Raw genomic sequence first — 24,111 nt, 5'->3', positions numbered from 1 at the left:
AGTGGGTGAGAGCAAGCGCAGGATAATCGTCGTTTGGCCTGGCGGCCACTGCCTCTCCCACTGTTGACAGGGCTGGCGCTGCCGTCCAGACCAGCAGCCAGGACACCTCCACATCTGCCTCTGACACTTTGGGGAGTTCACCCTTATCCTCACCTTTTCCTGCCATTTCTCCTTTTGCCCGCGCCATCATGCGCCTCTTCCCAGCAACTCCCCATCTCCCAAGCCTTTCATTTCATGCTAAAGTACAGCGCAACCCACCCACATGCCCAAGGCTTCAACGGCCTCATCTCAAGAAATCTGGCCCAGGAGATGTTGGAATCCCGGCTGGGGGACACTCTGCCCTTTTTGGGCAGAGTGTCTACTGCGCCACCGCACTGTGCCGTCCACACCAGCACTTTCCCCCAAACATGAGGCGGTCCCTAAATTCAGCGCTTAGCCCTAAAGTTCCATGTGACCAGTTACGAATGGACAAGTGCATGCGGACAGGGACGCTACCTTTCAATTTGGGCACAGTGGTTGAATGTAGTTGAGGCGTGGACCGGGTCGCAAAATGTGGTGGCCTGACTTGTCTCCCCACGCAACATTCCTGGGAGGAGGGCTGAAACACCACCCTCCTCCGCTGTTAAATTGACCCCAGCTACGAGCTGGAAATGCTGCAACACTGGTGTGGGGAGACGTCAGCGGGCCGTGCTGAAGCTCATCAGCTTGGGGGCCAGACAGCACACTGCCTACAAAGTGAGTCATGCCATCCTCGATGAGACGGCAATGTGGTTTTTGCCACTGCACCTGGGCCCAGGCATGTTGTCATGTGTGATAATGGCCGTAACCTGGGATTGGCTCTGTAGCTTGGCAGCCTGCAACATATTCCATGCCTGGGCCACGTTTTTAACTCATTGCTGCTAATCATTTTAAAAAGGTACCCCAATGTTCCTGAGCTACTGGTGAAAGTGTGGCGCTTGTGCGGATAGTTTTTAAAGTCTATAGTTGCCGCTGCTAGCCTCTATGCACTCCTACAACGCCTGTACCTGCTGGAACAACGGCTGTTGTGCGACGTCTCCACACTGCTGGCACTAAACATATCATGTGTTGAGCAGAGTGTGTGAGCAGCACAGACCTTTGATGTAGTTCCAACTCCAAAACCCTCGGGTTCGTCAAAGTCAACTCCCTCAGTTGCTCAACCATGAGTGGCCATGGGTGGCAGACTTATGTGAAATCCCATCCCATCCATTGCACTGGACACGAAACATTAGCATGCGCTCAGCACAACTTCGGATATGGCAGCTGCGTTAAGCAGGGTGCAGGGTACAACACAGACCAGGCCCGAGCACCAGGAACAGGTGTTAGAAATACTGCAGCATCCGCCATTTCCTTCCAATGTTGGGGTTTTGGACCCGCCACCGACTTGTCTGGACCTAAGTGGGGATCATGAGACACAGTTGCCATCAGGGCAAGCTGTGGTCATGTGCGGTTTGCAGTAAGGGGCCAGTGCGCAATTGGAAGAGGAGTTGGTGGATGACGAGGCCACCGACCCCACATGGACAGGGGTGATGTCTAGGAGCTAAAGCAGTGTAGATGTAGAGGGAAGCTAAATCAACAAAAAACCTGGGTAGAAGCAAAGGCATAAACTGGGGTGATGTTTAGGGGCTAAAGCAGTGTAGATGTGGAGGGAAGCTAATTCAACAAAAAAAAACAGGGTAGAAGCAAAGGCATAAACTGGGGTGATGTTTAGGGGCTAAAGCAGTGTAGATGTGGAGGGAAGCTAATTCAACAAAAAAAACAGGGTAGAAACAAAGGCATAAACTGGGGTGATGTTTAGGGGTGAAAGCAGTGTAGATGTGGAGGGAAGCTAAGCAGCAAAAACAGTGGGTAGAAGCAAAGGCATGCAAAACTCTACCCTGTTGGAAGACTTATTCCTAGGTCTGGAACACGTTAATGGCCCCCCTGGACAAATTACTGCCACTCAGGGGCCTAGTGTCACCAGGAGGGACAAGTATAGGCGCATGTTGTGGGAATACCTGGCCGACACCAGCTCTGTCCTCTCCGATCCCTCTGTGCTCTACAGCCTACACTTATTTTCTCATCTTTTTTTCTGCACTGCACATCTCTTGCCTGCTTCCTTTGGGATCTTACAAGTGGTGGTCCACTTCCAAAGATGGTAATTTCACTAGACAGTGTAACGGGAGTAGCTGAGGGATCGCTGTCTTAACCACTTTTTGGCACAAAATTAACTTCCAAAGCCAAATATGGTGCAAGTATATGATGCAAGGACACCTACACACCTATCTCTGACACATTGGGGAGTTCACCCTCATGCGCCCTTTTGGCCTGCACCATCATGCGCCTCTTCCCAGCCACTCCACATTTCCCAAGCTTTTCATTGCAGGCAGAAGTACAACACAACCCACCCCCATGCCCAAGCCTTTAACAGCCTCATCGATAAACTGCTGGCCCTGGAGATGGTGTTTGTTTATGCTTCTGGAGACCCAGGCCTTCCGTCAGCAGATGGCAGCTGGGGCACCTCCCTATGCTGGGCCTAGCCGTTACTACTTCTCTTGGTGTGCTGTCCCTGCCTTGCGCCTGCATGTGTCCCATAACATCAGTCGGGCCCAGAGCTCTGCGCTTTGCTGCAAGGTCCACTTGACCACCGACACATGGACAAGCGCCTGTGGTCAGGGATGCTGCAGTGCTTATCTTTAATGACAGGCAGGGTGAATGTGGTGGAGTCTGTTCCCCGGGTGCAAACTGGGGTGGCCTATCTCCTCTCCCAGGCCAAAATTCATGGCAGGAGTAGACTGAAACCCTACGATGCTGCAACCTCCACCCCAGCTACTAGCGGAAAACACTGTAACACTGGCATGGGGAGATGTCAGCAGGCCGTGCTGAAACTGATCAGCTTGGGGGACAGACAGCACAGTGCCTCCGAGGTCAGGGATGCCATCCTGGCTGAGATGGCATTTTTTTTTCCCTGCTACACCTGGGGCCTGGCATTTTTGCGCCTGTGATAATGGCTGGAACCTGGTAGCAGATCTGGAGCTTGCCAGACTCAAACACGGTCCACGCATGGCCCACGTTTTTCAACTTGTTGGTGCCATGTTTCTTTGAAACCTACACCATTGTGCCTGATATACAGGTCAAAGTGGGGCCATTTTCGTAAGTGAGAACTAGCCTCTGCTAGGCAGAAAACATTCAGAGCACACTCCTCTCATCTTTGCACCGTTGGCTGGCGGAGGAAGACGAGGGGGTTGGAGTGGCATCTGATGTCCCTGTCCCACACGAGGCTAGAGGGTGCACTTCAGTGCATCCCATTGCTTCACCACAAATGGTGTGAAGGGGAGTGGAAAATGGAGGAAATGGAGAGTGACCCTTACAGTTGGGGCCAGCAAAGGCATGCCAAGTAACACACTGGCACACATGGCTGACTTCATCTTGGGTTGCTTTTCAACACATATTTCACATCATGAAGAACAAATAATACTGGATTTTTACAAGCCTCGAACCCCGGTCTAGGTCTAATGTCTGTTCCTTTCTTATATTAGGGGAGAGGGAAAAAAAAATTACTTCAGTGATACGTTTAGCGTACATAGACTGACTATTAATGTGCATCCCACTTAGTGTTGTTAGGGTTACACACCGTCACAACCTGGCTAAAGCTTCTATAGCTGTTAATAAAGTCAACATAACTTTACGGTATCCAAAAAGACAGCTGGTACCGACAGAGAGCAAGACAAATGTCAACCAAAGCTGTGAGCTCTGAACACCCACAGTGACTTTGGCGTCATCATCATTATAAGGGAGCGGGTGGTAATAAATAACTTGGCAGTGCCTAAAACCCAAAAAGCTTATACAACTATATTTACATTAAGATACACAAATGACACTTTTCAGTAGCATGTCATGAGACAAGCTGATAAGCTCTTCCTTTGTGCAGTGCTATTTGAAAGTTAAACGCTGCCTTTATTTTAATTCTGGAGAAGGTGCAGACATTAGATTTAGAACATGTTGTCTTCATTGTCCAAATCCTCTATATAGGTAACGTGTTTTTCGGGCCGAGCTGTCTGGGAACGAGCTGGTGCAGCACTGACAACCTGGGTGAATATGGCAAGAGCCTGAGATGTAGGGTGAATGAATCCCCAAATTATTTGTGGAATTCCCAGTGAGACAATGGCACTATCTACCAGTAGCAAAAATTGTGGGTGCACGTAACCCCAATATATTCTTTGAATTCCCAGTCAGACAATGGCACTGTATAGCAGTAGCAAAAATTGTGGGTGCACGTAACCCCAATATATTCTTTGAATTACCAGTCAGAAACTGGCACTATATACCAGTAGCAAAAATTGTGGGTGCATGTAACCCTAATATATTCTTTGAATTCCCAGTGAGACAATGGCACTATATACCAGTAGCAAAAATTGTGGGTGCACGTAACCCCAATATATTCTTTGAATTCCCAGTGAGACAATGGCACTATATACCAGTAGCAAAAATTGTGGGTGCACGTAACCCCAATATATTCTTTGAATTCCCAGTCAGACAATGGCACTATATACCAGTAGCAAAAATAGTGGGTGTATATAGCCCCAATTCTATTGCTAGGGGACTTGCAGGGTATTTCTGAGGTGAAGGTGGGGGGGCACACCGTTGGAACGGGGATTTGGGGTGTATATATGGGGTATACGGGAATACACTGTCAGTGTGTTCCATTCAGGATCCTGGGAAAGCTGGGTTGCGGCGATTGAGCCCGTCAGTGCCACGTTACACTGACAAGCTTCTCCCTGGAATTGAAGTTATATGTAAGCCCAATATATTCTTTGAATTCCCAGTGAGACAATGGCACTATATACAAGTAGCAAAAATTGTGGGTGCACATAACCCCCATATATTCTTTGAATTCCCAGTGAGACAATGGCACTGTATAGCAGTAGCAAAAATTGTGGGTGCACGTAACTCCAATATATTCTTTGAATTCCCAGTGAGACAATGGCACTGTATACCAGTAGCAAAAATTGTGGGTGCACATAACCCCCATATATTCTTTGAATTCCCAGTGAGACAATGGCACTATATACCAGTAGCAAAAATTGTGGGTGCACGTAACCCCCATATATTCTTTGAATTCCCAGTGAGACAATGGCACTTTATAGCAGTAGCAAAAATTGTGGGTGCACGTAACCCCCATATATTCTTTGAATTCCCAGTCAGAAACTGGCACTATATAGCAGTAGCAAAAATTGTGGGTGCACATAACCCCAATATATTCTTTGAATTCCCAGTCAGACAATGGCACTATATACCAGTAGCAAAAATTGTGGGTGCACGTAACCCCAATATATTCTTTGAATTCCCAGTCAGACAATGGCACTATATACCAGTAGCAAAAATTGTGGGTGTATATAGCCCCAATTCTATTGCTAGGGGACTTGCAGGGTATTTCTGAGGTGAAGGTGGGGGGGCACACCGTTGGAACGGGGATTTGGGGTGTATATATGGGGTATACGGGAATACACTGTCAGTGTGTTCCATTCAGGATCCTGGGAAAGCTGGGTTGCGGCGATTGAGCCCGTCAGTGCCACGTTACACTGACAAGCTTCTCCCTGGAATTGAAGTTATATGTAAGCCCAATATATTCTTTGAATTCCCAGTGAGACAATGGCACTATATGGCAGTAGCAAAAATAGTGGGTGTATATAGCCCCAATTCTATTGCTAGGGGACTTGCAGGGTATTTCTGGGGTGAAGGTGGGGGGGCACACCGTTGGAACGGGTATCGGGGGTATATATCGGGTATACGGGAATACACTGTCAGTGTATTCCATTCAGGATCCGCGGAAAGCTGGGTTGCGGCGATTGAGCCCGTCAGTGCCACGTTACACTGACAAGCTTCTCCCTGGAATTTAGCTCTTATAAGAGCTGTTGTGGTTGTCTTCTCCTTCCTATCCTAGCCTGTCCCTGCCTACCCAGAATCTAACCCCTAGCTAACTGGACGGAAACCTCCGTCCCCGGTGAATTGCAAGCTCCGAATGACGCGAAGCTGGGCGTCGCTGTTCTTTTAAATTAGAGGTCACATGTTTTCGGCAGCCAATGGGTTTTGCCTACTTTTTTCAACGTCACCGGTGTCGTAGTTCCTGTCCCACCTACCCTGCGCTGTTATTGGAGCAAAAAAGGCGCCAGGGAAGGTGGGAGGGGAATCGAGTAATGGCGCACTTTACCACGCGGTGTTCGATTCGATTCGAACATGCCGAACAGCCTAATATCCGATCGAACATGAGTTCGATAGAACACTGTTCGCTCATCTCTAATCTTAATCTTTGCCTGACACGGCGTTTCAACATACTAACACTCTCCCTGTCAGCATGAATCATCAGAGGCTTTTGTTGTGCACAGGAGATTAACTGACCACTATCTAAATCACATTAGCGTCTTATGATATGACTCCCGTTTCCCCCATGGCATTGATGTTTAGCCATAGGGGGGCGCGGGAGAATGCTGAGTTTAAATGTGGAAAGCCACACCCCCTAGCAGACGCTATAACCAATCAGCGTGTGCAAACCAGACCCATAGATCTGACGGCCGACATGCGACGTTGTGTCTTTACTGCACATGTGCAGGCAAGCACCACTCAGAAGCCGGAGGTGTGTCCTTACTCAATACGGCCGACTCCGCCCCGAGCTCCCTGCACATTCAATGACATCAGCTAGATGAGAACTGCCAGAAAGACCATTCATAATAACTCCCCAACTCCGCCCCCCTGCAGTTCAAATACACAATTGTTACAAAGGAAATGTCTATACAGGTGAGTATATGACCTGATGAATATATAAAACACCATGACTATATGACAGAACACTGGGATCCCCTCCCAGAGGGGGACTCACTCAGCACAGCATCCTGGTACCAGCTACACGGGGATACTGCACAGGGAAAACAGATGACTACACCTCATGCATAACCCCTACCAAGAATGGTCTTTCTGTCACATGCCGGCCGTCAGAACTATTGGTCTGGTTTGCACACGCTGATTGGTTATAGCGTCTGCTAGGGGGTGTGGCTTTGCACATTTAAACTCAGCATTCTCCCACACCCCCCTATGGCTAAACATCAATGCCATGGGGGAAACGGGAGTCATATCATAAGACGCTAATGTGATTTAGATAGTGGTCAGTTAATCTCCTGTGCACAACAAAAGCCTCTGATGATTCATGCTGACAGGGAGAGTGTTAGTATGTTGAAACACTGTGTCAGGCAAAGATTAAGATAATCTCGGCTATTGTTTTAGCCCTAAAGCAGGCAAGGGGAATTGAGCTGTCTGAGCTGCATGTGATTTATCAGCAGCAGAGCAGCTTTATCAGCAGCAGAGCAGCTCTACCCGGATAACTACTTTAGCCTTAGATAGGTGTTACTATCCGGTTACTCTGTATACCAGCCTGCTAACAAGTCCTCTTTTGTAGGCATTTTATTGCACAGCAGAGAGCTTCAGTGTTTTAACAAAATGAATTATTAACTGTAGCTCCAGCTTATGGGAAGGAAAAATTTATAGTAGTGGAGTTATTTGCCAGCCAGTACTCTATAGATAACAAAGGCGGCTATAGCACACGTTTTTCCAGCCCTGCTCTTTAACCCATTATCCACAACAAAGATAAGAAGTGTAACACTAGTGGGGTAAATAAACGATTGTGGAGGACGGTGTGTCCCACTCCCCCACAGGCTAGGTGGTTGCACATAATCATTACCTTTGTGAATTTTGGGGTATTTTATACCACATTTTTGTTATGTTGTCTTGTACTAAGTATAGCTTTTAATACATATCAATAAAAGTGAAATTTTAAATACGTCCCTGATAGTTACCTACCTATCTCCAATTTTTGTTTATTAACTGGGCACGTAGCATTGGTTATCTCTACTTTAATTTTTCAATTTGTTATGATGGCATCAATTCCACAATTTTGAGTTTCTTGACTTTGTTACATGACTTTAAGGCTAAGGCCCCACATAGTAGACCACAGAAAAAAGTGATATTAGAAAAATCACAGCAGAAATGTATTGCTGTTTTTCAAAAAGTGTTTTTAATAGAAAGTCCACAGAGTTTTTCTGCTTCAATTAAACCTATAGGGAAACCTTTTCCGTAGGTATAACTGACATGCTGCGAGTTACAAAAATGCAAAGGTATTGGAAATCGCAGTATTGCCTGTGTGGGTATTTTTCTGCAATGTATGGATGGGATTTGCTGTGTTTACGCCACATGGGGTCCCAGCCTAAAAGGGTTTTCCTGTTTGAAAATAAGGATAGGTCCTCAATATCAGATATGTGAGGACCCAACGCCGACACCTCATCAATCACTGTTTTTAGTAGCTGATACACAGAGAATGGAACAGGAAGCATACAGAAAAAAAAAACCCTTAAAAGAACATTAAGGCTTTTCAATTTTACCACATTTTGTATGTGACCATACGTGACGTGTACATAGCCTACCCTAAATCTGACTACAGCGTAAGAATAACCTGATACTGAGCACAATAGATACAGGGAGCATGTTGGTTATGACCCCCATTTCATTACTGTAATGTGCGGAGTAAAAGGGCAGATAATCAAATTCCATTTCCTCTTGAAAACATTAAGATAAACAGAGGGGAACAGAAGTATACAATTATTTACATCAATTATATAGTGCACCAGATGCAAATAACTATTCATTAACAGCAAAAATTTTCTGCAATGTGAAGTTTAGATGTTAGACAACTCCCCGGGAAAACTAAAGTAATTATAAACCCACTATGGAATAGGGAAAATCTATGTGCACAATATAAATTGCAATTTCTGCAAAAAGAGAGGAATTGGTTATATCAATTTTCAAGCTCAGTGAATATAAGGAAGCACATAGATCCTGGGAGAGTTGAGAAGTGTAATATTAAGGTGCACTGAGGCGTTGTGATCTTTCTTACTGTTCAAGCTGTCTTCTTGTTAAAGGACAAGTGGTATTTATGTGTTTAATGCAATCCACGTTTTAAGAAAATAGTGGTTTCTATTAGTGATCACTACAATATAGTAGTTTCTACTGTATGTCATTGTAGTGTATGTTTGCTTTCAGAGAGTTGATTATAAATCTATTTAGCTTGGTTTATTAGGAGGCTCCTTTTGACATAAAAGTCCAACGCTGTTTGCTGCAAAGGTACAGAGCAAAAACTTAAAGGGGTTGTCCAGGATAAACTATGAATTAACGCCTAAATCCCTCCCCCCGCCTAACTTGTGCTTTACTTCAATTAAAAAAAATCATCAAAAAATAATTACCCATATCCCCGGAGGAGTCATGTAACCGCCCCAGGGACACTTTCTGATAATCCAGTGATGTTCTGTTTCACTGCTTCTGAAACAGAACATCACCATTACTCTTCTCCCCCCATCCCCATCAATATTTACCAGTCTTCCAGTGTGTGGGAATGGCTTCTCTCTTCTTCCTCTCTGTCAGTAGTGGGCAGAATAGGTTAGCTAAGTAGACAGGGGAGGGAGGGACTAGTAATGGGTGGTATTGCTAGACTAGAGAGATGGGGGAGGGTAGGAGGGGCTAGTAATGGACGGGATCGCTAGTCTAAAGAGTGACGGGGAGGGGAATTGGCTAGTAATGGGCGGGATCGCTAGGCTAGTGAGACAGGGAGGGGGAGTGTAATGGAGTGAGGGGGGGGGCTGAGTGAGAGGGAGTTAGTGTAGAAGCTACACAGGAAGCTACACAGTAGGAAGTTACACTATGTAAACAAACATAGAGGATACAGCAGCAACCAGAGACTCCCAGAAATCACTCCAAACACTGCTAAAGGTATATGGGTGTACTTATTAACCCATCACTAGCACTAACAGACTTTTATAAAAAAAAGATTTTCTGCCTGGAAAACCCCTTTAATGTATTATACTTATATAGTTAATATAGGCTCAGATTTACTAATAATTAGACTTAGGTGTATTTCATGGCTAGCAGACTGACCTATTCAATTCTTTGGCCCCATACACATGACCATGTATCCTGTGTATGGGGCCATGAGCTGGGAGCAAAACTCAGGTCAGGTCCTATTCCTGTTTGTTTTGTGGCCCATGCTTACTGACCTCAGTGAATGGGACTATAGTGGCATGGGTGGCACACGGACAAGCAATCTGTAAATATTCTAGATTTATCAAAATGGCTGATGCTAGATGATAAATCTGGCGTATGTTTAGACTGTCTACTCTAAGTTTATATTACTATTAGTGACTTACTTTGTGCTAGAATTTTACTGCACAATTCTGGTGCATTTTGGCGCATTTAAGCCACTTAACTTTTCAGAGGAGCCACAGTCACGTTTACCAAGTTGGAATAATTTTAGCTCAATCTAGATCTACCAAGTGGTGCCAAGATGCACTTACAATACACTACACTTACGCAAGGGTCTAGTCATAGCAACAGTAAATGTTGACCATAGATTTATTAACCCTTTCCTGACATCCGACGTACTTTCATGGCAGATGTCGGGGATTTAAATATGGTGGTTGCTCAGGGGCTGTTTGTATGTAAATGTCTTGAAAAATCATGCTTATGTTTTGCAATAAAGGGGTTAAAAATCTTTTACCAGCTACAATAAATGAATTATTCAAAAATACACACTTATTGGTTTTAGTATCAGAAGATTACCATGCAATATTTCTGGCACCTTTATTTAAAACTGAGCTGGATTCCTACCAGGGGCCAGCCAGCGGAACGTTATTGAAAGATAACAATGTGGAGACACTCTTGGGAAATAAAATTATCAGCAATAATGAATATGGTCTAGTGCGTTATAAATCGCTGCAAATGAACACTACTAAATCCACGAGTAAGTAAGAGAGGCCTGATTTATATTCTATTTAGCTCCTTCAAAGGCTTTGGGAAATAGTGCAATTTACATGGTATTATAGTGTTAAATCAATAATGCGTGTTGCCAAATTTTGCACCTGTATTTATTGGCTGTGTAATAGACACTCAGAATTCCCAACAGGAATACAGACACTGCTACATTGATGGTTCTTAATCCAACTCTCCACCCCCTTAATCCAGATGGAAATTTTGGGTTGAGTATATCGCGTAATATAAATGATAGAAATAGTCTAATTCTCTACCTTCAAATATTATATGTCTGTTATGCCACAGAAAGGACCCTGATAGCTGGGGGCCACATGGTGGCTCAGTGGTTAGCACTGCAGCCTTGCAACGCTGGAGTCCTGGTATTCAAATCCCACCAAGGGCAAAAAAAAAAACATCTGCAAGAAGTTTGTATGTTCGCCCCGTGTTTGCATGGATTTCCATCCCATATTCCAAAAAGACATACTGATAGGGAAAAATGTACATTGTGAGCTGTATGTGGGGCTCACAATCTACATTAAAAAAAGGATCCTGATAACTCCAAGGAGCTGGAATTTTACACTACTGATATAGTTTTACACAAACTCAATGTGTTAACCGGATGAAGGAATTGATGTTGGCCCCATTCAGTTGAATGCGGTTAGGTTGCAGTTCCTTGCACAGTCCAGGGCTGCCATGTAAAAAACAGAGAGGAGAGATTGGGAATTCTCCTCTCAGCCTTATTATCCCCTGGATTACAGAAACAGTGTAGCTCGCTGTGCCACACTGTTTCCATAACTCACATTCACCTCCATATGAGTTACCTAAACAGCGTAGGGCAGCCATATTCTGCTGTTTTTGGTAACTCCATTCCTGAACACAAACCCACATTAAGCTGGGAATACCCATTAGCTGAAAATGTTTATCATGGCTGATGTTGCTGGTGGTATGGGGAGGACTGGCCCCTGTTACACGGAGGCCCTATACTCACTGTGCTCCCGAGTCCCTGCTTCCAGGTCTCGGGAGACAGGCTGGAACCTCCACGGCGATTTGTGGGGATTGCCAGTCTGCTCCTGAGCTGGACAGGGGTCTTCCGATTTCGGGCCTAGTGGTGGGCCTGAGCCTGTTTAAGGAGGGCTCTGGCTCCAGACCACAGCTGGCTATTCAGTTGAACTCAGTGCCCTGGTAGTAAGTGTTCCTCATGTCCTGACTGCCTGTGTTTGTGACCCTTTACTTGGACCTTTGACATTGGATATGCCTCCTGATTTCATATTGTGCCTGTTCCTGTTAATGACCTCGGCTTGTCTCTAGACCTCTGCTCACTAAACTTCGTTTTGTACTCCTCTTCTGCTCCTGTTACCAACTTGGCCTGTCTGACATTCCATATGGATTACCCTCTATACTGCGTTGCCCTCTTGTTGATGACCCGGACCGTACAACTATGATTTACTCTCTGACGCCACCTGCTGACCACCTGCTTCAGCTTTCTGGATCCTTGGACCAACACCACAACCTGAAAACATCTACTGGTAAGATATCTCAATGTCTGGTTTACCGTGATTTGTGGTGCGCTGTGTGTCTACCTATCTATCACAATTCTCATTTGCATCCAATGCCTCTTCCTCTTCTTCTATCTCAGCACTAGCTTTGCTTGTTACTGTTCTAGTACCATGGGTTGTCACCTCAATTTAGGCTAATACTAAGTGAGCCCAGTTCTATGCTTGAATGGCAGCGAGTTTGCTCCTTTTTTATGCTGCTATGCTTATTATGGCATTTATTTTTGTGAAACAAATCTACCAGTTGTCTGTGACTTTACGGTAACATAATCTGGGTATGACCTGTCAGATAAGCACAGTTTATTTAGCCAACATTTGGCTACTAACTTTTTCAAAGCGATCCCTAATGTTTAGTCTGCTGCATTAAGCAGTTTGTACAGCTGAGTGTAGGGAATGAAAGTCATGAAGCCAAGCATATAATCTGCAGGCATGTGTTTCATCCTGTCAGGCAGTACTAACCTGGATCAGGGGAAATCACTTCAAGTGATTGAGGTGCTTTTGCAGCTACAAATTACTACTCAGTCAGCGGAACAATTCTGAAACTATTTCGCAACTCTACAATAGAGAATAAAAGGTTTTTTCTTTTTAGATCCGGCATATATGTACACTGTGGACAGAATGTTCTCATTGCACCATTATTTCTGAGCCTTATACATTTTACAATAGTATATGCACCCATAAAAGTATTTAATATGATGATTCTACATGCAAAAGACTGGTCTATGAAAACACTAGGTGACTGTATATTGAATCCTAAAAGGTTAACTACAAACAGGAAATAGGTGAAGATGAAGGAATACAAGACTCTATGTAATTGCATTGCTAACATTTTCCATTGCAAGGCATTACATAGGCAGTGGTTAAACAAAAAAGTTCAAAAAAAGCAGACACTGTCACTCACCATATAGTGGAAACCAAAGGGTGCACGACCTTCCAAATCTCTGGACTCCAAAGAGAAAAGCTTTCATGTGAAGGTAACAAATTGTTGAGGTCCGCAATACTTTGGTCCAATTAAAATTCAACTTTTAATAAATCTTCTTAAAAATCCATAATAATGTACATGATATAACAGAAGACAAAATGACAAACAACAAGTAAAAAAAAAACGCCGACACGTTTCGAGGTACTCTACCCCTTAGTCATGGCATAAGCCACTTCATCTATTGGGTGAAACTAGAAATATAGCATTTAGTTGTTAAACTATGTTAGGTTGGACAGGGAATACATAACAGCAGTAAACAGTCAATATACACAAAGAAACAGTATTAGGAGCCAGTGGAAAACACTTCTTAGATATATTTAATACACAGGAAAATAGTAAAATCATCCTGGGTCAGAGTAGGTTCACGGAGACAGTCAATTACGAGAGGAATATTCTTCATCTCACAGCATTTATTAGTTTACTTTGACGCTCTTGCTTTGAATTTAGCATTTTAGACATTTCAATTTCTGCTAGAAATAATGAGGACAAAGAACAACAAGCTGGGAATGTGTCAGAAGGATCCAGTCGCGTTCTGAATGCCACTTTTAACCCTGTGTTGTACTGTAAGATTCATTTTACTTATTCCAAAGCTTGATAAACATTTAACCCCTTCCCAAATTCTGCCATACATGCACAGCTTATGCTGAGTCTTTAAACATGTTTTACATGTCAGACATCTATCGTGAGACGACTGTGATCACGGACAATGATGTCAGATGCTGTGGAGATAGTATCATAGAGGTTATTTTGAGGGAGGGAACTTCTATCACCCAGAGGAGTAGATAAACGCCTATAGGATCTGGGGCAATAGTGGTTACCTCTTCTTCTTACTCCACCTTTACTCCCAAATTCCTGCAAAGCCCACTCGCCTTCTCCTGCTAAATGGAAAAGCAGTCAATGTTGGGCTCACATAGTAGAAAGCTGAACTAATACTGAGAAAATTATTTGGAAATGCTATTTACGCCATCTGCATTACTAGTGTGACAGTTGACAATTTATCTTCTCTTTAAAACAATAACAAATAAGGCCTAGTTCACATCTCTTGGAAATGACTATCACAATGACCTCCTCTGGTTCCAATTTTAAACCAACAGACACCAGATGGATTGTAGTCAATTGGGGTCCATTGGACTCCATATGTATCCACTATTTTGTTGTTCTGGTCCTCCAACAGACCAGAACAATGGAGAGGGAGCGCTAATGTGAACCTAGAATATGAAGGAGGATTTTGGATTTGGATTTCTTTTTTGCTTTGGATCTGGGTGAGGTTTTTAATTACAGTAATGAAAAGTCCATATTATATGTATATCATCTGTATGGTAACAGCCAGAAGCCAGAGGTTTTCAGTTTAGTGGCTGTTATCACATAGGTGATTTGTATAGTAACATGTGCTACTCATTATTGGCATTAAAATGTGTGCAAAAAAGCGACATGTAAACACAGCCTTCTACTACAAGTCTACTCCCAGTGTTTGATGGAGGCAGAAATGATTTTACTTGTTTATGTTCAGACACAGCATCATCATCATATTTCCAAGTGTGCAGATTCCACCTTCACTAATAGACACATCAACTGAAACCACGTTGTCTATCTTTAATGGCTTCAGGTATCTCATGGTTTAGTCTAGCAATGTTGAACTATCCTTCATACTGTACATTGTATTATAACAGTCATTACAGGGGGCCCAAAGGCCTCTCTACAACTCAATAAGACACCAACATTATAGACAGCACATAGTAAATGGGGTCCCCATAGCATATTTTGCATAGGGGCCCAGGAGCTTCATGTCATGCCTCTGGAAATACTGTAGCTATGAAATGTATTCATGAAGATACTGCATAGATATACTGTACTGTACTATCTTGTAATCTTACTGTTTACACAGATTTTAACCCTCGCCTACAGAGTTACTTAGAAAGACTTGAAATATATTCTTCATACTGTTGTAAATTAAATAAAAATTATTTTGTCTGCTTCAAGAAAACATTGAAATGCTTTCTGATTAAAATGTATTGTATGTTAGAAACTTGATGGGATGACTGGGAATATTTTGACCTTTAATGCTTGTTTTTCTGGGAAAATGCTTGTCTTTGCCCTTTGACTTTCACTCATTTACTCTTATGTTATATATTTGTTTCTTTTTTTTCTCCAAAATTCCACAAAGGGATCTTCTTGGAAAATGTCTGGAAAGTTCTCAGGCTCAATATTGTTCTGTTGGATTTTTGTGAAAAATGAAAGTATCCTAAATATCTATTCTGCTGGATTTGTTTAACGTTTAGATATGAATTACATATATTATTCCTATTGCAAAAAATAAAGGATTATATTGAAGATTTCATTATGTATCCTGCTCAGTGCTGACAACTACAAAAAGGTTGAACGTAGTGGGTCCACTGCTTGTTTCACTATGGGTTGTACCCTTGTGACTGGACCAGTTTTAAATTTTTGGACTGTAAAGGTGTTTTTTTTTTCCATTAATGGGTGTCTGTGATTTGTTTAAAAGCCATGTACTACACTGCTACTCTGTACCATGAGTTAGCCAGTGGCTATCTTGTTGCAACTATGCCATGTGTGGCCCTAGCCTCAAGGGGATTCTCACGTCAGACATTTATGGCTGAACTGGAGGATATTCAGCAAATGTCTAATAAGTGGAATCAGACAACAGACTTATCAGGCTTGCTAAGCCCTTTCTGCAGTTGTAGAGGTAATGGTCGCTGCCAAGTCCTGGAATCTATGTGGACTCCAACTGTCCCTCTGCCACATAAAATATACCATCATTCTAAATTGCACATGGCAGGTAAGGGAACCGTTCCAGATTTTGTACTTGGGTTCAGAAGCTTCAAGTTATACCTCTGTCTTCCAGTACCTGCCATAGTGAAAGGAACAATGCTGGAGATGTGAAAGAGTCAAAGGGAAGTAACTACTTCTTTATTTTACACACTGTCCTTGGCCTGTAAAAATGCTTGTAAAAGCTGTAAGACATTCTTCATGTAGCAAAACAAATTAAAGTTGGTACAAGTTACAAATACATAGAAAGAAATCTTATATGAATGTCCTTTTTCCTTTCACCTGAATAAAATAGGAAATTGGTGGTGGGTGACATTTCTAAAGACAATTGGGAGGGCATTCTAGCAGTTCCTAAAAAGTGAGCTACCCGATTGTATATCATACACCAATCCTATCTGAATACAGCTACTGTATCCAGGCTGCAGGCTGAGGCAAGATGAACATCTCATCTTAGGGGTCAGATGACAGAGTCTCTGAGGGGGTGGTGGAGAGTTGGTCGGATGCAGATAGTGCCAATCCCACCACACGGCCCAAGTTTCCAGTTCAACTGATTTTTATTTTACTTATTTATCTTTATTGTTGTGTCCTATCCCTTGACAAGGTCCATCTGTATGTATGATTCACATCTATGTTTATTTAGGTGCATGTTAGTTTGATAAGCACATCTTCTAACCCTAAGTGTGAACATCAAGATTTTTGTTTTTTACCTCTTTATTTCTCTTTTGTCTCTTCATGCAAATTTATAGTTTTACAATTGTTGCAGATAAAACCGTTCTAGAGTTAAGATTGTTTCTACTGCTTGGAGTGTCTGAACATAACACAGTGTTCCTGTATTTTGTGTAGCCATTTTACTGTATGTAATATGCAAGAGTCTATGTTTTCGCTTCAGTTAATTGATATTGCTTTTAACTTTACTTTGTTCGCAAAAATTCTTTGAAGTTAAAAAATTCCCATATAACTGGTAACAAGAACGCTATATTTGTAACACAACAGTCTAGCACTGCACACATCTATTGTTAATATGCAATGCTACTTCAGTGTGCCCAGCAATTGCAGGAAAGCATTGTGGGGCCATCGTACGGCAATTGTGGCTTATGTAATTATGAGCCATATTAGAACTGATCAGGACACTGATACTGAATGAAATGTTCTCATCTTTTTTGTGAATATCTTAAATTTATAAAATGAGATTATACATATTTAATAGATCTATATCAGAACAGATTATGTCAGGGCACACAGTATAATACTATGAGCTTACTATCTGCTCATTGAGGAACTATATAGTAATAAGCCCATACACAAATAGTACAAATGTTGTTATGGTTATGAAGATAGAAGCATAACTGAAACATATCTTATCACAAAAGACAGCAAAAATAATTTTTATTTTTTTATTTTTTATGACTTTTCATTGTTTTTTTTGTTGTCTTTAGTGACAACTTTACAGGCTGAAGCAGTTTAACCAATTGCAAAAGTTAAAGGGTTTATCCAGCTTTCAAAAATCATCTGTAAATACATCCATAGCAGTACTAAATCCTCGATGTTCTGTTGTCTTGGCTTTATTTTAATTGAGACTCCTTGTATCACTGTTATTTACATGTAGTGAATCTGTGAAGAAACTGCAGTTCCCATGATGCATCTGCCTGCTCTCACTACCTGTGTTTGCTGCTCACAGGAGGTAAAAGGCAGTCAGCATCCAAACAAAACATGACAGCATCATGTGACCTCAGATGTGGGAGTGAATTCTCTACAGCCATATTCTTGTGGTTCAATGGAACAAGGATGGATCAGGACACCTTGTTCTGGTTATCAATGGGGACTTCAGGGGTGAAGCCCCCTGTGATCTAGCATTTATTATGTGTTCAATTGTTAAGTACTTCTGGCAGGGATTCACCTTGAAGCTAAGGCCTCACATATTGTAGTAAAAAAGCGATAGGAGAAAGACTGCGGCAGAAGTGCATAATGGTTTTTCTCGCAGCGCTTTTCACAAGTAAATCCACATGGTCCATGGTTTTCTTCTGCTGACTTTCTGCTTCAATTATACCTATAGGGATAGCGCTGGCATTTCCATAGGCATAACTGACAAGCTGCAATTTGAAAAACCGTGACGGTTTTGGAAAGAGCAGCATTTCCGCGGCACATATTTTTTTGCAATGCGTGAATGGGATATGCTGTAAAATGCAGTGGTTTTTGCCATTTATGCCACTTGGGGCTCCAGCCTGGATTTCATATTCTTTCTTTCCTTTATATTTATTGACATCCTAAAGTTGGTGACACTTACACAGTGAAATACCGGCAGCTGGGGACATGATGCAGCCATAACTGTATCCCTGATAGACCGTGTGACAACCTCCTAATGTAAGCCTAAATAACGTGTCTGTGCATTATAATATACCAAGGCACCTGTTAGGGCATATCACTGGAAAATCCTAACAGGCCTTTACAAAAGACAGCCCTGGGGATCGCTTTTAAAGCAAATGATAAAAATACAATTATTGTTATCTTGCACAATAAAACTTCTATCTGAAACCTTGTGTTTGTCAAGATTTATTGCTTGCAACAAAGTTTTAATTTTGCTTTATTTTAACAACAATATTGTCACTATGTATCCACTAACAGTGCACTTGGGCACCATGATGTTTTATTAGATTTCTGCTGAACTGAAAAGCAATAAACCGCAGAGCTGTCTACAACATAACTACACTTTGTGCTGAGCAAGACTAAGGATATGTCCTTTCTGATTAAACGTTTTATAGCTCAGAGATCAAAACTGACGCAATAAATGTTCACTGAAGGTCTTTAGTGCTAAGCATGATTCTCCAAGAAAGGGAACCAAGTCTAGAAAGTTGATCATAGAAATACATCCTAGAAATACATTGACTTTTCATTGATTGTGGGACATTTTTGGTTGTGGACAAATGATAACACTCATGACTTCCACTCCACACAAATTCTCTCCAGCTATGGTCTTTTGGCTCAATGGAAGACAGGAGCAGGGCACCTTATTCTGGTGATCTACGGGGATTCCACCAGTCAGGTCACCTCTGATCTAACATTCATCTAGCTCTCATGACTTCCATTCTATACAAATTCTCACTAGCTATGGTCTTTTGGCTCAATGGGACATAGGAGAAGGAGACCTTGTTCTGGTGATCAACGGGGATTCTACTGGTCAAGTCACCTCTGATCTAACATTCATCTAGCTCTCATGATTTCCACTCTACACACATTCTCTCCAGCTATGGTATTGTGGCTCAATAGAATACAGGAGCTGGATACCTTGTTCTCTAGTGCTCAAAGTCATTTCTTGTAATTGTTTATGTGTTCAAAACCTTTCAGTAATATATATATGGCATAGATCAATTTAATAAAAAAACACATTGGCCCTCATTTACTATTGTGTTGCCTCCAGAATTCTGGTGGAAACTTATGACATGTGTTGGCACATCTCTGGTGCACTGTGTTGCATTTTTTCTCTGTGCCCCATTTACCACTTTTTTAGACAGTAGTCAGAGCTGGATGTAAACCTGGGTAGTACAGGGCAGAGACGCCTTCAGTCCGCCACATTTATTATATCTTATGGCCCCTAGAAGGAATGCAGTTCCGGCATAAAGACAAACTGTCATTCAGCGTTCTGGTATAAAGAAGAGAGTTTATTCCAAATGTCAAATATGGAAATTTAGGTCTTTATCTAACTTTATCAACTATGTTACTACTGTATGTTTCTATGTTTTATTGAAACACATGGAAAATTTTATTTTCAAGCAGAGTTTTTCTTTAAATAAATGCCATTTCTCTGTACGTGGTATATAAAACAATGAATAAAGGTATTATAGTTTAGTGAACTATAATAGTATAGCACGTTGATCTCCTTGTACTAACACCTCTAAATTGGATGAAAGGTTGCTATCTAGTCATGCTACCTGACAACCAATCAGTTCTTAACATAATTGGGATATTTGAGAATACACATATAATAGATATCCTGGTAGGTAGATAATGTAGTCTATGTCAATATATACCTAAACTTATCCATGGAAAACATTTAGTGTTAGGACGGGCTGGGACCTCCACAGTACCGCATGGAGGCTCCCAGCCTGATCCGTGTCCAGTGCCGGAATGGTGCTTCTGGTCCCTCGTAGAGGAGGGCTGGAGCCTCCGCTAAATCTACAGAGTTTCCAGCTTTCCTCTAGTGACAGGACCAGCACTTCCAGGGTCAGGGAGGTCAGCAGCAGGCTGGAGGCTATTTAGGCCTTATTCTGGCTCTGGCCTGCTGCTGGTTATTCATTTCTTTATGGGAATCAGCTCCACAGTGTTTTTTCCAGTGCTTTGTTCTCCTGATTACCTCTTGCATGTGTATGACCCTGGCTTGCCTTACAGACATCCCCTTCTTGATCTCCTGACTTGGCATCTACCTGACCTCCTGTGCATGACCTTAGGCTTTTCCTGACCACTCCTGACTCCTGTTTTGGCTACTCCATAAACCTCCTGTGTATGACCTGGTGCTCCTGACTACGCTTCTGCCTCTCACTGCTGCTACCACGTGACCTCTTGTGTACAAACTTGGCTTGATTGACTACGCTTTGGCTATTCCTGGAACCTGTATTGATCTCTGGATTACCAACTTGGCCTGTACGACTTCCCTATGGTGCTGTTGCTACCGCCTGGCAAACCTCAGACTTCTGTTCTCCGTGCTGACCAGCTCTCCTGATCTTCATCCGCTGAGGTTAGCGTCTCTGGGTTTTGTGGGTCCTCTTTTACTAGGGTTTCGCTGGGTGTGCAGCGCTCTCTGGGTGGTTGCGGTCATGGATCCTAAATCCAACTCCACCATCAGGAGCTCTGGTGAAGAACTCCGGGACCTGGTTCCGCTCCAGTTAGGAGAGCGTAATATACTCAGGATTGTTTCTGCCTTAGTGCTGCAGGATTCTAGTTGCCCAGGACTTACTGTCCATTATTGTTGCATCAGGTTCCTAACATTTAGATTTCAGACATTGTGTGATGTGACCTTTGTAAGCTTTATTGCTAATCACACTTTAATGTACATTACTAGAAAATTCTGAGATAAAAGAGGGCAGAACAGTTTTCAGAACCCTTCTTTATTAATCCAACTGGAGAGGACCCAGCTAGGTTGTGTATTATTGGTTTCAGTTTTGTAATTCTTAATTTCTCCTAGAGAGGTTCTCTGGGACTATGATATTGAGCTCCACCTCCTCTTCTCATGCCAGTGGTATCATGTTAATTGATCACATGGCCATGCTGCAGATCAGTCCTATTCAAATGATAGGGGTCGAATTGCTATGCCAAGCAGAGAGACTGTACAATGTGCAGCACTGAAGAAGACACAGCAAACAATATCATAGTCCTGGACAATGCTTGAAACACTCGCTGCTTTGTTCCTCCGATATTTGATCCCTATGGCGGTCAGAATGGAGACACACTATGATCATTTTACCATTACGCTATCCTTCTATGAAAAAGGAATTGACCCAAGTGAATAACTTCTGTAAAATCTCTACATAATTCAAACTTTACAGAGCTGTTCTATATTTCTATAATAATCTCTAAATTATTAACCACTCCAGATCAGATTTCATTGTTAGAATCTTATATTTCCTTTCCTATTGCAATTCACAGTAAATGGAATCGTACTATTTTTCTGGAATTTTGAGCAACAATAATGTGATAAAATGTGAAACTCTGGTCAGTGTGACAAGGCTCAAATCCTGGGTATGAATGTTGGGAGCAGTGGTGCACCCATCCAAATAATCTGGATTATGACTTGAATGTTAAGAGCATTCTCTTTCCAATGGTGGTCTAGCTGCAGTGTGTCAAAACTGATGGACTTGCTCCACTGTGGCCCTAACTAAGCTCTGAGGGCAGCACACATACAGTATATGGTAAGGGCAATTTTAACCCTAAACTGCTAGGTAACCAATGATGACTATGTTTATCAAGAACTCAGGACTCAGGACAGCTCTCCTCTCTGTGCCATCTGTGGTCCGAACTTTACTGGATGGTAACTTTTGCCGTACAATTTCCCTTGTCGTATTATTGCACTAAAACTGGCTGAAACTCAGCTTTTACAAAAGCATTTGTAGAACTGGAGTTGACACTATCCTTAAGATATCACTGATGTCGTCCCACCCATTCACACATATTGAGTGCATGTCATCTTCAATATCGAACTTGGACTGCACTTAAAGTAGTAGCAGTGTGTCTGTTCCTTGTTAGCATCGCCATTGTGTTGCAAGCTGCAGGTCTACAAACTGTACATATAATAATTATGGATAATAGGTCTTTTACCTAATAGTATTGTACCCAATAGTATGCAGCCCCATCAGTAAAAAGACAATCTAAGTGTTAATGTGTACCTATCTGGGATAACTCTTTGCTTAAGCATGGAGCATGTCACAGTGAAACATAACAGTAAAATAATAAGTAATATAACAAAAAAAGGCAAACATAGCACCATGAACCAGGTATTTTTGCCACCATAACTGATTCTAACAAAAGCCATAGAAGCCAAAAGGATGCAGTGGAATTCAATACAACAGTGGGGTCAAAGTTGGCGTATATTCATACAACTGCGTTTGATACTCAGCTGTTCAACAACTGCCTTGGTTCTTTATTCATGCCTGAATATGTGGAACAAAATTGTCAGAGTGACAGCTCTGCTTTTATTTCTTAAAGTATCCTTGAAAAATTAAAACTGTGCCATGCCTGACTGGTATGGGCGGTTTTTCTTTTAGATAGTTTTATGAGTTTCATGAGAGATCCATAAAAAGTGGATCAGACTGAGACATGACCTAAAAAAACCACGATCTGTTGATTGATTTCAGTGGGACCAAAATGAACAGCACATGGAAGTTAAACACTGCTAAGTGAATAAGCCCTAAGGCTGAGCCCCACGTTGCAGAAACACAGATTTTTTTTGTTGCAGATTTTGCTGTTTTTTCAGCCAAAGCCAGGAATTGATTGAGAAGAAGGTAGAAGTCTAAGAGCTTCGTATATGTTTCCCATTCCTTTTATAGCCACTCTTGGTTTTGGCTAAAAAAATCGCAGCAAAATCTGCAACAAAAAAGCTGTATGTTAGGGAATTGCTAGGACAGCAATTCCCCAGTAGCTGTTGAACCCTGGGATGGGACACAAGAGGCAGTGAGCCCTAAGCTGAAGCTCCCAACTGTCCCTTCCTATTGCCAGGCCCTATCCTAGGCGGCAACCACGAAGACGGTCCCTTCCTAGATATATGAGACACAAAACGCAGACAAGACAGACAACAACAAAGGGAGGTCAGCTAGCCAGGGTTTGGTAACAGTCGAGCGATGCAGTGCCAAATCGGAGTCCAAAGAATAGTCAGTAGGGAAAGCTAGAGGTCAAGGATTAGAATGCAAGCAAAATTAGTGACAGCAAGGAGCAAGTATGCACAAGGCAATAGCAAGCACTGGTGTGAATGAGAGCCAAGATTAAATAGGGGAAGAAGAACCCGCCTCTGGAGTTGACAGGAAGGCAGGCTGTCAATCACACAAATTAACACTAAATGAACAGAGGCAAACAAGGGCAGAAGACGGGTGTGGTGGAAATTCAATCACAGAACTAGAGCCGTGTTCACACAGTGCGACCAAAAACTTTAAGCCAAGAACCAAACTGCACACGCCTCCTGCACCGCCGCATGCGAGCAGAGGGTGGCGCAGAGACCCGACAGGGAATGTTACACTGTATTTACGCAATGTGAGGCCTCAACCTAATGAAAATAACTAAGGTCCTCAAAGAGTTTTTCCAGCACACATAGGCTAAGGCCTAAGGTTGGGGATTAAAAAATAAGGATTTTGTGTAGCTCTCGCACCAAAATCTACATTAAAGACAAGACATCAATCCATTTCCTATGAAAGGGTATTGAAAAGTATGTTCAAAAACATATTTGCATGAATTTCTGCTGGGAAAAAA

The 24,111-nt window shown here is 42.5% G+C and overlaps 1 protein-coding gene and 1 long non-coding RNA gene across 3 annotated transcripts in view; one reads left to right on the top strand and one right to left on the bottom strand.

Moving 5' to 3' along the window:
- The window catches only part of LOC142216721 (uncharacterized), a 72,006-nt gene extending 59,641 nt beyond the window's left edge, over nt 1-12,365 (top strand). The window contains exon 3 of the long non-coding RNA XR_012717364.1: nt 12,323-12,365. This is a non-coding gene — a long non-coding RNA (uncharacterized LOC142216721). The remainder of the gene's footprint in view (nt 1-12,322) is intronic.
- ARHGAP24 (Rho GTPase activating protein 24) overlaps nt 1-24,111 on the bottom strand; it is a 525,659-nt gene that overhangs the window by 200,328 nt on the left and 301,220 nt on the right. The gene's annotated exons all lie outside the window — the stretch shown is intronic.

Source organism: Leptodactylus fuscus, chromosome 1, assembly GCF_031893055.1.
Source record: "Leptodactylus fuscus isolate aLepFus1 chromosome 1, aLepFus1.hap2, whole genome shotgun sequence".
Lineage (NCBI taxonomy): Eukaryota > Metazoa > Chordata > Amphibia > Anura > Leptodactylidae > Leptodactylus > Leptodactylus fuscus.
Note: the sequence above shows the minus strand (reverse complement) of the source record. Positions and strands in the feature narration are given on the sequence as shown.